Source organism: Perissodus microlepis, chromosome 1, assembly GCF_051167445.1.
Source record: "Perissodus microlepis isolate ML-2025 ecotype Zambia chromosome 1, ASM5116744v1, whole genome shotgun sequence".
NCBI lineage: Eukaryota > Metazoa > Chordata > Actinopteri > Cichliformes > Cichlidae > Perissodus > Perissodus microlepis.
This window is the reverse complement of record NC_140461.1, coordinates 907,292-922,401: the sequence shown is the minus strand read 5'-3', so window position 1 is coordinate 922,401 and position 15,110 is coordinate 907,292. Positions and strand designations below refer to the sequence as shown.

General features: G+C 48.8%; 1 protein-coding gene across 6 annotated transcripts in view; it reads left to right on the top strand.

The window, feature by feature from the left end:
- Positions 1–15,110, top strand: part of znf536 (zinc finger protein 536) — a 199,424-nt gene that overhangs the window by 9,360 nt on the left and 174,954 nt on the right. For 5 of the 6 annotated variants that reach the window (XM_084925547.1, XM_084925557.1, XM_084925565.1 and 2 more), the window contains exon 2: positions 10,442–10,523. The exons of the other annotated variant lie outside the window; for it this stretch is intronic. The gene's annotated coding sequence lies outside the window, so the exon portion shown is untranslated. The remainder of the gene's footprint in view (positions 1–10,441; positions 10,524–15,110) is intronic. 6 annotated transcript variants of the gene reach the window in all.

Here is a 15,110-nt window from a genome sequence, read left to right as displayed (position 1 = left end):
CAGCGGAAGACGTCTGAATTTATTTAAAAATTCTGTCCAGGATCGAAATGATGAAGCACAAAAAACGTGACGCGCTTCCTTTTTTCTGTGAATTTTGGAGGGCGGAGCTCTCCGTGAAGAGTCAGGGTGCAGGCGTTGCTCCCACTTAGCAGCCCTGACAGGTGATGTGAGCCCTCAGGTGTTTCAGCACGGCTTGCTGGCTGTACTGTACATACCTGTGTGTGTGTGTCAGGGACTGTTGGGAGGGGTGAGGTGTGTGTGTGTGTTTGGGGGGGGGTTGAATCAGCCATTACCAGCGTTCATGTGGAGCCCCGGCAGAGGTCAGTCTCCTCCTCGACACCCCTTTTTCATCCAATTTCTGAGGCTGCGGGCGGCCGCTCGCCGTGCTTTTGTTGCCGGAGGTAATCTGTGAAGTGATCTTAATTATGGAGGTTCGGCCTGTCCCCCCACCCCCACCACCTCTTCCTCCTCTCGCTGTCTCCTTCTTTTTCTCTCTTCCTCTCTGTACACGCTTTTAATCAAACAGCGTAGTTAGCTCGTAATGAGGGCGAAGGGAGCACGTGCGCTCCTGCTTACACATGCTGCGAGGCTTCGAGGAGAACGAGGAGGATGAGGAGGGTGAGGAAGGATGGGGAGGGGCGAGTTTCACTCACAGGTTTGCCTGGAAGATTTTTGCAAACGTCTCTAACTGAATGTGAACTGGTCTGAAGTCAGTGTGATAAATAAACCAGCTAACGTGTGAGAGAGAGAGATGCACTTTTGCCTGACTGCTGCGTGCTGATTGGTCTGATTTATTTTCCTGCTGAATTTGTATAATTTATTTTAACGTGTTGTGTTTTGTCACAAACGCCACAAACTCTTTTCAGCTTCTGTAAAAGTAAAGTCCGGACTGTGTGTGTGTGTGTGTGTTGGGAGGGTGTTAAAAGCCCCCGGGGCTGAAGTGGGAGGGTGAGGGGTGAAGTCGGGGCAGTGGGGGTGTTAGTGGGGATCCGTTACATGTTAAACGGTCGAGGCATTGATGAGATGATCCGGCGAGGATTAGACCGACAATCCTGATGGACGCTGAAAAGGTGACCACATGAGGAGGGGCGTGTGTGTGTGTGAGAGATCACGTGCACCCCTCACACAGGGTCCTGGGAGCCATTTCCAGGTCAGAGTGAGGTCAAAGGGCGGCTGAATGACGTTGGTCGAGTGTGATGATGTCACTTCTTCCTCACGGTTTTTACTGGTTTGCAAACATTAATAAGGTTTTTTACCTTTTCTTTTCTGTGACGTCGCCCGTCGTGCGATCGGCAGCTGGTCTCCTCTGAGCTTCGGTGGTTTTTTCTCGTGTTCAGACTGAAGCAGATCGCCGACCTCGCACGTCGACCTGTTCCGTACGCGGAGCGTCGAGCTCTGCAGATCCGGCGGACTGAACGTCTGAAGCATCGACGTTTCTGGAAAATCAATTCCATTTGAACAAATAATTTTTTGATTTTCCTGGATTTTCCCAACGAATCATGAGAAATGTAATGATTTGTATTTATCTTAATTTACTCTCTGTTTAAGTCAGTGCAGGGTCAAAGGTCGCGTCTTTACGGAGCAGTGTTAATAAATGTTTTGCTGACGGTGGGTGACCGAAGGAGGATGCAGGCCGAGCTCGCTGTGCGCTCGGACTCGGAGCTTCATACGTCCAGCTGTCATTCCGCAGCTTTGCATGTGGTGATGTCACAGCGAGCAGACGAATACCCCGCCCTGCAGGTCAGGGCAGCCATGTTCAGATCAAAGTCTGTATATAAAAGATGGTGGTAGCCAACAGGATGATTTTGGATCCTCTATGTTGGTTCTCTGGAGTGACACAGAGGCATCAGAGAGTGTGTTTGTGTGTGTCTGTGTGTGTGTGTGTGTGTGTGTGTGTGTGTGTGTGTGTGTTACAGTGAGGCTGCTAATTCCTTCAGGGTCAGGAGGCGGGGCTAGGGTTAAACGCTGTGGTGGGGAGGTCAGCGGTGATTAGCTGCCATCTGAACTAACGGCCGGATGCTGAAGAAGAAGGAGTGGGAGGGGCCAGCAGTGTGCTCGCCCCACCCCCTCCCCCCTTGTCCTTATATTATTAAAGGTTGCCTCCATGCTTAAGTAAGGCGAGGCAGATGGGCCTTTTCATAAATCATGCTTATAAGATGATTACAGGCGTCGCCGCCCAGCATTCTCTCCCCTTCGCCCTCACTACAGTAGCGCTCAGTTTTCCTCAAGGCCGGCTAATCTCGGCGTGTTTTTAAACCCACAGAGCCGAAGCTGAAGTCTGATTATTTTACTGACCCGGGGAGAGAAAGGAGACACCGAGAGCAACAAAGAAGGGGAGAAAAATGCAAAAGATAAGAGCGAGTGCCGCCTCCTCTCCCACTTGTTCTGCTCCCGAGCTCAGAAAGTTGCTCAGGAACAGGATGTTCAATATATAGCACTGTGTGTGTGTGTGTGCTGTTCCTTGATGTATGCGCCGTGTCAGGCAGTCATTGTCTCCTGGGTAAAGAATGATAGTTCAAATACCTAGCATCTCTCCCCTGGTGCTCCAAACGCTCGCCTTTGAAGTTTTTATAATCCATCTGTCATCTGCGAGCAGGGAGGGCACATGTTCTGTACCACTCAATTACCAAATTCTCTTTTTGCCAACTACAATGAAACAGGAAGCAAATAATATGGGCGACCCTGAAAAAAAGCGAGAGGGGGGAGGAGGAGGGGGTGAATGGAGAGAGAGAGAAAGAGGGAGGAATTGCTTGAAAATCCTGCGTTCCTGACTTTCTCACGCACTTGATTGTGTCCCCTCGCTGCCTCTCATAACAGGAGAACAAAGCCTGTTTGTTGTGGGTGGAATGCCTAAAATGCTTCCTACTGTTACAATTATGAAGAATTTGATTGAATGTGTATTGTTTCAAGGGCTTGGTGATTTTGATCATTTTTTTAAGTGCCTTAGATTGTTACTCGGCTTCCCCACCCCCCCATGAGAAATAATAAGCAGTCACCTAATCAGATTCCATTTGATATAAACATTTCATTTGTTATAAGGCCGGTCAATGTCGCGTGTGTTTTCCGCGATGCATTATTCATCGCGCACGCTCCGAGATGCGTTCTGAATGGCTTTTCTGTCAGCGACTGGATGGAGTATCTAATGAAGTTTGCCGCACTTCTTGGTGTTAAAATCGTCTTTAATTGGTGAGCGCTTTGTTGTGCGTCGCTTTAAAGCCGTGCTGAGGAAAACTTCAGATGACTGCGTGGAAAATAACAACAGCGGCGGCTGCAAATTATGGCTCGGAAACATATTTCATTTACATACGCCGCAGGCCGCTTTTAAGGCGTCTACCTTTTAATTCTTTTTCATATTTAACACTCGATACAAAACAATAAGAAAGCCTCAGATCTGCGTGTCTGGTTCCTCGTTTACATCCGAGCCCCCACCCCGTCCCTCGGCGTCCTCACCGGGAGGAAGATGAAAAGATTGTTTTGAGAAGCTCCAAAGGAAATTTGACGTTCTTTGGTTGCTTCTGAAACTTCCAATATTCTGCCGTAATTGTTTCGTGCACGTTATATATCTTCGTTTGCGGGCCGGGGGGGGCTGGGGGGAGATGAGGAACGCGTCGGCCTCTTTCTTCCCAAATAAAAGGCAGCAGAACCCATCTGGTTGGGTGATCCACTGCTGGCCCTCTCGCGCTCATCGCTGAAATAATACTCCCTCTAATGACTCCCGCATATTCTGAAATCTCCCTTTTGAAATTGGTCTTGGCAGATTATTTGCAGGTACTTGAGTTGCATCTGTTTGCAATTTTGCAAATGTGGAAGACTTTAATGCCGGGCAGGGCGGCGAGCAGAGAAGAGGCTATTTTAATCCCTGGGATAACACCGGCTGTCGGTGTGAGGGGGCCCAGGCGAATGTCGGGACAGTACCTGCACGTATACCGGCGCTGACCCCACCCCCCCGATCCCATCCATCCATATGTACCGTGTGGACGCTGGGGGTGAAAGCAGGAGGCCATCACGTACCCTCAGAAACAAAGGGCGCCTGTCCCTGCAGCCAGCAGCAGATTCAGTAACAGGTTCGATTTTCAGAAGACAGAAATTTATGTAAATGTTATGACGCGCTGTGACAGCGGGTTGTCACCACGGCTCACCCGGGTCGCCCAGTGAGAGTGAAAGAAGCAGTCCAGTCCGTTAGACAGGAGGCTCTGGGTTCAGACCTTCCTGGGTTTCCTTGGTTTTCAAAATAAAAGAATAAAAGAATAAAAGAACCCCTGTTTGAAGCTGAAAAGTCACTCGTGGTCTTTTATTTGGATCACGTTTAATTTTCAGCCTTTGTCTGACCACGAGCTCGTGGCGGACACTCGGCATCAACGAGCGAAGAGCAAGAAGCGCTTCGGGTCTCGAGCTCGTCCAGGTGCTGGGGCTGGCACCGTGCATACGCAGGCGTACCTGCACAGAGTCCCCCGGACGCGAGCTGCGTCGGCGTGCCCCGATGAGCCGCGCGCTGCATTCAGTCACTTACGACACGAATAACTGAGCGGAGGCCGTCGGTTATTTATGTTGTCCAGATAAAGTGCAGTGATTAGCGAGGCTAAACCAAAGCTGAAATGATTGTGACTTCAGTCCCTATTATTTCTACCATGTGGCGAGCAGCTGACCAGCTTAAGCCTCCCCCTCGCACCCCCGCCCCCTCCCTCTTTTAAAGCTGTAATAAGGTGCCCTATTGTCCGATGGCAGGGAGAAGCGGGGCCGCGGCCGAGCCCACCCAGCTGACTGTAATTTCATAGGTGGTTACAATTACATTAATTACATATTTCATCAACAGTGTTTATCCAGCCGCGCGGTGAATGAAGAGGCCAAACTTTTAACTTTTGTTTTTGCATTTCTTGTTTCCCCCCTTTCTCCTTCCTCCTCCTCCTCCATTTTTTTTGTGGTTGTTTTATTAGGAGCGAGGGGAGGGGAGGTGCCAGAGGAGGAATTATGCTGAAAGTGTATGCCTTGCAACTTTTCCCCTCCCTGTTGGAAATGTTTATTTGAACAGTAAGCTCATGATTTGAATATTTGTAATCCATGCTTAAATTTACAGGCCAGATGAACTTTTTGGCACAGAATGGCAACCATAAGTAGGATTTTGAGAAAAGCTTTACAAAATTTTAAGCCATGTGCAAGGCTTATATAATTTAGAAGGGGGGGAAATATGCACAAATAAAACAGGCTCTGTCTTATTTACTTTACACTCGCAGAAAAAAATGCATCATATGGCCTCTGACGTACGGATGTATATGTGCGGATGTACGCGGAGTTGTGTCTTTGCAGGAGACTCAGCTGCTTGTGAGTCTGTGCGGGAATAACGTCCACCCCGGTGTCGGCGGGTGCCACCCATCGTGGAGGGGGAGGGGGGAGAGCGGGGTCAGCGAGGCAGGCGGGAGGAAAAGGAAGACTTTCTTAAATGATGCTAATCAGTCCGGAGGGGCCTGGCCCTCTCTGCCTCATCAGGCTGCTGTAATTCAGATGTGCCGAGAACCTGGAATTAAACATGTCACTGTGAGGCGCACGTGTGTGTGCGTGTGTGTGTGCGTGTGCGTGTGTGCGTGTGTGTGTGTGTGTGCGAGGGGTGTTTAGGGGTTAAGTAGAACCAAATTAGTCGATGGGAGCACTAACAGCAGCGGGAGCTTTCTGTGTGGCTACTTCTTGGTGAATGTCAAGATGATTTAGCTGCTCTTCTGCTCGCCGTCTGTCTCTGAGCGCCGCTCCTCCAATCACGGCTCCGGGCTGTCTGTTTGTGGCCCTCCATGCAACAAATGAATATTAAATCTACGCTGGGCATTTTCGCACAATGGCAGGAGGTTACGCTTTGAAATATGAGAACGGTTAGAGCCAGAAATCCTGCGAGGTAACATCACTAAAGTCTCACAGGAAGTTTAACATCTATAAAGTGGGGGGGGGCTCCTGACCGCTGGAGCCAGCATATGCGCTGTAATATATTTTAATCACTGTGGAGGACGCATAAATTAGGCTTCCTTTATTCGATAAAAGCTGTAAATAAAAGCCTGTTTGCTGATAAAATTAAAACTCTGAAGGAAAATGAGAATATTTGCACAATAATGAAATGAGGAGTGGAGAGGTCACAGGAAAACACTCGTGCTTTACTTTCTTTGCTGCTTCCTGTGAAAAGTCTAAAACATCACGTTGATGTGTATGCGAACAGATTCTGGTCTGAACACATTTGTTTAGGGTTTCTGTGCTCTTCATATTGAATATCTTCTTTCTGAGTGTGGCTGAATTTGGCTCACTGCGATCTTTCATTTGTGCTCTAAAACATTTCATGCTTCGTGTCATTCAGCGTCATCACCGGCTGTATCTAATGTTCAGGTTTTATTCATGTGGACCTGCTAAGCTGTCGCTGGGCTCCTGTTTCTGGTAGAGCTGGTGCTGCGTGCAGGTGAGGTGGCGGCGCTGCGGTTGTGCCGACACGCACGCACAAAATGCTGCGTGTGTTTGTAGTGCTTACAGTGCTTATCGACATTATTCATGCTCATTTTTACAGCACGGGAAATTTCATGGAAAATCACAGCTTCTTTATGTTCAAATGAAAAATAAATACATAATTAAAAATAATGCCAATTTATATTATTTATGTAAAGAGCAGTAAATAAATAAAAGGTTCGTAGTGATCAGTGTCTGCTGAGAGCGTCTCAGTGAGGCGAGTGTGAAGAAGGAAAACGTAGCGGTCGCTGTGAATCAGAGCCGGTTTGAGAGTAAAATGAGAGAGGTTAGTGTTGATGAGTGTTTCCTGTGAGCTCACAGTGAAGAGTGTGTGTGTGTCTGTGTGTGTGTGCGCGCGGGGACACCAGTTGGGCTAACAGCTGAATCATGGCTCAGCCGCTGCCCCTCGTAGTCCTTGGCAGTTAGCGGTGTGAAAAAGCCTTCTCTTTGAGGGCATTATATAGATTAATGTGCTGCGCCTCGGGCACACACACTCACACACACACACACACACACACACACACACACTCTCACACACACACACACACACACACACACACACACACCTTGCCAGGGAGGGATACTGACTCAGTGTGTGTGTGCAGCATTGGATTGTTGAGTTTACTAAGTGTGTGTGTGGATGTGACGGGAACGGTGTGTGTGTGTGTGTGTGTGCGTGCGTGCGTGCGTGTGTGTGTGTGTGTGTGCGTGTGTGTGTGTGTGTGTGTGTGTGTGTGTGTGTGTGTTGGGGGGGTGAGTAAGCTGAGAGAGAAGCTCGCCTGGTTGATTTTTGAATTATTTTTTTATAAATCACTTATATATTAAAATTTGTTTTTAAGGTGGAGATGTTGTTTAGTGATTTATTCTTAAGGTGGAAATGCAGTTTAGCGATTTGTTTTTAAGGTGGAAATGCATTTCACAAAGATGTCGTTCCTGCTTTTCTACACTGAACTTTTTCACCTCATGTGAGGCTTTAAGTTTATGCAGGGTGTTGGTGGGGGGGTCGTGTAGGGACGGCTTTCTCTGAAGGTATTTTTATGTGGATTAGGGGGTGTTTATGAGGACTGGCTGACCACAAAAGGGGGAGGGGGGTGTTTCTCCTCACTCTCTCTGTTTTAACCCCCCCCTGTTTTCCCCTTTCTAGCCGAATTAGCTGTGAGTTTAGCGGAGTGCGATCAGGGTGTAGCTGAGCTGATTCACACACACACACGGCCGCTGGAAGCAAACGCAGATGGAAAAGTACAACAGTGTTCCAGCTGAAGTTAAAGCTTGTCGGGGTAAACAGGACACTTCAACTTTTAAAGGCCTTGCTTGCCCCCCTTTTCTCATCTCGCTGGAAACTGTGCAGTGAAATTTATCTTATCAGGATTTAACGCGTTCCAGCCCAGATCAGTCAATCTGTGGGTGTTTCTATGACACCCAACCGTGCGTGCGCGACGTACATACGTGTGCACGTGGAGCCGGAGCGTGTGCCGGTATCTGCAGCCGGTGGTCTAAATAACCTACTTTTGTCTGACAGCGGCGCAGAGACACGGAGGTGCACATATGCAGAAAGCTATTTGGAAAGGCCTCCTCGTAGCTGTCAGCTTTTATTATGCGCTGAGGTGTCATGTTTGTTAGGAAGCTGAGTGCAGATGGCAGAGTGGAAGAAATGGATCACTAATTTTAACAATGATTAATGAACAGAGATGGAAAATGAATTACATCGGACTATTGGAGGCAAGGAATATTTTCTCTGAAAATGTTAACTTCGGCTGCCAGGCAGCCGGCCGTGCTGTGGGTGTTATTGAGGAGGGGGAGGGTGTGTGTGCGTGTGTGCGCTCTAAGGTGCAATTTTTCCCCTGCATCTTTTGTAGAATCAACACTTCACTGCTCTTGCCTATTACTTTAGTGCTCGCCTGCTTAAACACTGCCAGCTTCACACACGCTGTTGTTCCCCCTGTGTGTACTGCTCTAGCAGTTAAGGTACACACTCTTTAATAAGGTAAACACAGGAAAGGTTAGACTGTCTTAAAATGTTCCCTATTTTCATTACTCTGCAGTGCGCTTTATATCAAATCAGACATGTTGCAGATTCAATCAAGTGTTAGCAGCTCGTGCCGAGGCGTCTGCCTTTAACCGCTCTCTGAGCGCGGCGTGTCTGCAGGTCTGCAGGCGGAGGCGTGGCCGGGGGTGTTCGGACTCCCTTTTTGTCCCTACGGGTGCACTGTGTGCCCCGAAGGCTCGCGCACGCTCTGTTTCTTCTGCACTCGGGACACAGTCAGATATTCCGATGAGGAGCTTCGATGTGTTGTGACACGGTGGTGCAGAGGTTAGCAGCACGGTTCTGGGTTTGAACCTTGATGTGTTCTCACTGTGGCTCGTGAACATCTCCGTTTCTGCAGGCTTGCATTAGAGCGAGCCTTTTTATTTTTATTTTGTGAATGTTTTTGTAGCAAAATGTAAAAATGTTCAAACTGAAGCCTCAGCGTCTGTCACGTATTTGTGCGGTGCAGAATAAAACCAAGGCCCGGCCTGCTTTAGTCTTAACACCACACATATCAACTCAGGCCCATCAAACCTGCTGCAGAGGACGAGTCAGCTTTCAGATGTGATGGCAGCCAGACCGCAGACCTGCCATCCTCCATTGTTTGTGATCTGAGGGGAAACCTTGGAGATTCTGCCACTTTTTCCCCTCGCATCAGACCCACCCCCTCACCCCGTCGCCCCCCTCCCAGACGTGTCTCTGCCGATGTTCGTCTGGTGGGCGGCTGGTGGAGCACGGTTTAATAGGTAGATGTGAACTATTTTGAATTTAATTAATCTCCTGATGGGAAAAAAGAGAAAACAGCAACTTCCAGCAACACAGTGTGTGTGTGTGTGTGTGTGTGTGTGTGTGTGTGTGTGCACGTTTGAGGAGACAGAGGGAGAGATCTCAGGTTACGGCAGCATATGCTAAGCACTCGGAAAACATACACAATGCCTTTGGTGAACAAGGTAGTCGGTATGCCCCTGGGAGCCAATTTAGATTGTGACTTAAGGCAACGTCGTGGCTTTGTGTGTGTGTGTGTGTGTGTGTGTGTGTGAGAGAGATTTACTCTTGACGCTCCATTGAAACAGTAGTGGTGGGTAAATCTGGGTGGCCCTCCTGCAGACCCTCCACATCTGTGTCCCCCCCGCCCCCCCTGCAGGACTGAGCCGGCTCCTCTCTGCCTGGCTGCTCCTCCGCACTCACAGCACACTCAGCCAGACCTCGTTTTACCCAATCACAGCGTCCGCGGTAACCAAACCCACCGCGGCAGACGACGGTATTGATCCGAGCGTGAGTGGCAGGCGGAGTACGGCGCGCGGCGTGGAGCGTTTAGCGCCTAGATTGAGGGTAAATATACAAAAAAGGAGATCTTGCAGATTCCCGTCTAAGCAAACTTTGACAGATTTAAGCAAACGTTTGAAATGTCACAAAAAATGAAATGTAAATCAGAAGCAGTTTAGTCAGCTGCGTCGAAACGGATAAATTAACTTCTTCAACAAAGAGCAAAGCTCCGCCACTTTTTAGGCGTTCCTCCTCGATCTGAAGTCTGTGCAGAGGAAGCAAACGCTGGCAGAAGCTCCGATATCTGCCAGCCGGGCTGCTCTAACAGGAAGTGCCGGCCTTTCTTACTCTGTGCTCTCCGAGCGCTTGTGCAGCGCGGGGCGTCGAGGAGCGGCGTGGGGCTTTTGCACTCCCCTCATCAGCTGTCACTGCAGAAAACATCATCATCAGAAGAAGAAATGAAAAAAGTCCGACACTGATGTGCACAAGCAATTACAATTCATATATTTGTTAGATTATTCGTGTAAACGACATCACGTCTGCACAGGAAGTGCTGGGGAAAATAAAGGCGTGTGTCGGGGGGGGGTCTTTCTCTGCTGTCGCCACCGTTACAAACTTGTCAAGCTTCAAATGTGTGTGACTGTGAATTTCCTGGTGTGTGTGCTTTGTTTACAGGCTCTTGTCGTCCCACCTTCTGTGAAGCTGTCGGCGCTCTTCCTGACACCCGGCGCTCGCTGGAGAGGCGGCAGTCACGCAGGTACGATCGCACCGATTGATCGCGGGAGAAAGGGGAGGATATTAAAGGTGTCTGTCACATTTGTGCGCTCTCCTGCTTTGCTTTCTTTCCCAAAAGTCCACAAAGTCGTGCCGTACTTTCTCTGAGTTGGCCTGTCGCAGCGTCTGCCGGCGGCTCAACGGCGTGCTCATTGGACTCCACGCTTCCACTGCCAGCGTGCACGCACGTACTCACGGCAGCTGAAGATGTGGTCAAAGCGGCCGTGTTTGCGCGTGTTTTCGTGCATCCGCGGCGTGAGTTTGAAGGCACATATGCCGGGATGCGTGGCGGCAGAGCCGGCAGCAGGATGCGTCGGGGGCGTGTTTCTGCTGCGCGTGTGACTCCGAGTCTGTTAAATCTGCTCTTTGCATCTGTCTGCTATTAAACTGAATCTGGCTCCGTTTAACGTCTCCTCATCACGCGCAGAGAAAAATAAAAAATCAACCTGTAGCTGCAACATAAATACGAGCAGCGAAGATATGAAATATTGATTCAATTATCAGAAACACTCAGACGGCCTGTTTACTTTTTCCTTGGACTGAATTCTGAGCGTCCAGATGTGGAGCCGCTGATGTGAGGCTTCCTGGAAATTTCAGGACGTTTTCGGCTGGCGGGCGCGCTGCGGTCAGACTTTGCCGCTGGTCGTTACTGTGGTAACAGAGGAGATGGAGACAGGGTTGAGAGAAAGCTTATTTGAACCCAAACCTGGGTCTCTTTTTAAATCTGAGCCGTCTGGTTGCATGAATGTAACGTAAAGTGTGACCGAACGATGGAAACGCCCCAACACCTCTGCATCATCTGCCAGTTTTTATATGGTCACTTTTCTTAATTATGTGAATGAGGGAGCGTTTCTGAATGTCCACACGTGTGACATTCAGAGGTAAACATGTATGTGTGTGCATGCACGCCTGCCCTGCACGTCATATCGCTTCATCCATTAAACAGAAGGAGGGTTCTTCTTCTGTCCGCTCCTTTTCCTGCGTGATTTGAGCGACGTACAGATGATTCATTTACTGAGGATGTCCATAAATGTCAGCTGTACGTTATTCTTTTAAATGTTGATTTCACACGGAGGCGGGAGCGGTGACACTGTGCTTAAGACGTTTACCTGCACATTTAAACCGTGAGCTACGTGAAGAAAAAGAAACACAATTTCAGTTTTAAAAGGGAAAGTTTGTGTTAATGAACAGAGTGTCGTTTTTTAAACTTACTGAAAAAAACATTCATGTCTGTGAGTTTAGTTCAGTTTTATTCATTTAGCAGCAGTCACGGCTCTTTGTACTGTAAGACCTACAGTAATACAGGCAGGCTCATTTTACACGTTTAACTACATATTACAGAAATGCTGCTTTAATGAATAAAAGAAATAAATTACAGAAAGCTTTCTTTCCTATGCCCGCCTTTGCATTTTCCAAAGCTGTCCAGTGGGCCGGATTGGGCTCTTTCCTGGGCCGATTCTGGCCCCTGGGCCTTGCGTTTGACACCCCAGCTCTATAAGAAGAACTTGGTGACAGTGGGAAGGAAAAACTCCCCTTTAACAGGAAGAAACCTCCAGCAGAACCAGGCTCAGGGAGGGGCGGGGCCATCCAAAACACACCAGTCTTTTCAGCACATATTCACACACACACTCGCACACACACACACTCGGCCTGTCACAGAGCCACACCGCTGTCATTTCCTCTCTGTGCAGCTCAAGGAGACAATTAGCAAACAGAGGTGACACGGTAAACAGGTGCGAGCCATTATTCCTGGAGCTGGATGAGCGTGGCCACCCCATCCCTCACCGTGATGGGCTGTTACTGTGTGTGTGTGGGGGGGGGGGCATGCTTCATCCTACCCAGTTGTCTGTAATCAGCACGTCATCATCATCATCATCATTGCAGAAACGAGACTCTCTCTCTCCGAGGCTCACATTCATCTTTAAATCCATACCTGTCTGCCCGCCGTCCCTCCTCTTCCTCGCTCATAATTACTCCTCCTCTCTCACGTCTCTGTGTTCTTTTTGTTTGTAAAAGACCTTCGTCCTGGGAGAGAGGGGGCGTCCCGCGCAGCAGAGGGAGGGATGAGGGTCAGGACGGTTTGTGAAAAATTGATTGGTGGTAAAGTGCTAATCAATGAAAGCTGGAAGTTCATGTATCAGAGGAGCAGGTATGTACCGGAGCGTACATAGTGCTGGTGGCGTGGCGCGCTGTGCTGTTTAGGAACACGTTTTTGATTAATCAAATATAGCACGCGGTGAGTCACGGCGTGTTGGCTTGTGTCATATCGGAGGTATGTGCCACAGATTTCCCTCATATTGGAAGCAGAGCTAACACATGCTACCCCTGACGTATTCTCACACCATTTCTCACACAAAGCTCGCACACACACGCACAGATGACTTATAGACGCACACACAGCAAAGCTGCTGCTCTAACACGCTCGCACACAGCAGCAGTCAGAGGTATTTTCACCCTCTGCTACGCTGTTCTGCCATTCCAGTTTAAAAAATGCATCACTTCCTGTTCTTTAGTAGACGTGAAACCATTTAAAGTTTAGATTCACAGGTTCGTGGTTCACCTGAGGCTCATTTTAAAGCACCGTGTTGTGCCTCCGTCCTCTTTGCCGTCTCTTTGTCAAACACTAAAGCGAGACGAGCACTAACCCGTCCTCCGCGTGATGGAGCAGAGAGGGCGGAGGGCGGAGACGGGTCAATTTAGCCGCAGTTTCCTCTCCGGCGTTGTTGGGTTGAGATTGTCGCTGCTGTGTGGTTCTCTTCCCTGCTGGTATAAATAAGACATGATTGGCATCGCGGCAGAAAAACGCCGCTCGCTCTCTCGCTGACAGCCTTCATTTGCTGGAGGAGTGGCAGACTTGGTGGGAGTTAATGATTATAATTATTTGGCTTTTTTTTACATTGTAGGATAATTATTTAAGAGGTTTGTGTAGTCATTGTTGTAATCAGTAAAGAGAGATTACAGAAAATCCACATGCCAACAGATGGCACTTGGCTGTTGTTGTTGCTGCGTATTAAAGCGAGTACGGCGGCGGCGGCGGCAGCCAGGCGACGGCGAGAGGACAATCCGAAAGAGGCCAAATTATTAAACAATTTGTGCTTCATCATAAATCCATTTATCGTATCGCTTCATCTCAGCAGCAGCAGCTACCGCTGGATGTACGCCGAGTCACAAACCAGCACGCCGCGGGGGGAGGGACTTAACCAAAAAACGACTTTTTCAGAGAGGGAGGACCGAGCAGCTAATGTGGAGGAGAAAAAAGCTGAAAAACCACATGACCTCTGACATCAAAGATCTGACCAGCCAATCAAGAATCAGCTCACTCACTGAAAAAACAGCTGGAATCAGGACGTTTACGCTTAATCTGCGAAAAACAAGCATTCAAACATTTTTATGTTAGCTCGGCGTGAACAACGATCCCATCATGGAAACGGCTCCGACTCACACTTCCTGTCATTCAGCGTTTACACCGGCCTTCAAAATAAAACGTTTGAGTCACCTGAAGAGTCAAAAATCATAAATGACAACAGAAAAAAGTTTACGTTACGTACTGCCTTAAATCTGACACGTGTGCAGAAACACACACACACAGACACACACAGAGAATCACACACACTCACACACACACAGAGACTCACACACACTCACACACACAGACACACAGACACAGACACACAGACACAGACACACACACACAGACACACACAGAGACTCACACACACTCACACACACACAGACACACAGACACAGACACACACACACACACACACACACAGACACACAGACACACACACACACACTCACAGACACAGACACACACACACACAGACACACAGACACACACACACACACAGACACACACACACAGACACACACACAGACACACACACACACACACACACAGACTCACACACACTCACAGACACACACACAGACACACACACAGACACACACACTCACACACACACACACACACAGACACACACACAGACACACACACACACACTCACAGACACACACACACACACACAGACACACTCACAGACACACACACACACACACAGACACACACACACACACACAGACACACTCACAGACACACACACAGACACACACACAGACACACACACACACACACAGACACACTCACAGACACACTCACAGACACACACACAGACACACACACACACACACAGACACACTCACAGACACACTCACAGACACACACACAGACACACACACACACACACACACAGACACACTCACAGACACACACACACACACACACACACAGACACACAGACACACACACACACACACAGACACACACACAGACACACACACTCACAGACACACACACACACACACTCACAGACACACAGACACACACACTCACAGACACACACACACACACACACACAGACACACACACAGACTCACACACAGACTCACACACAGACTCACACACACTCGTGCTCGTGCTGAAACTGTCGACTTTTCGACACATTTTCACCTTTGACCTTTGCTTTCAGTTCCTGCTACAGCAGGCTGGCGGCGGCTCGACTAAAACTCG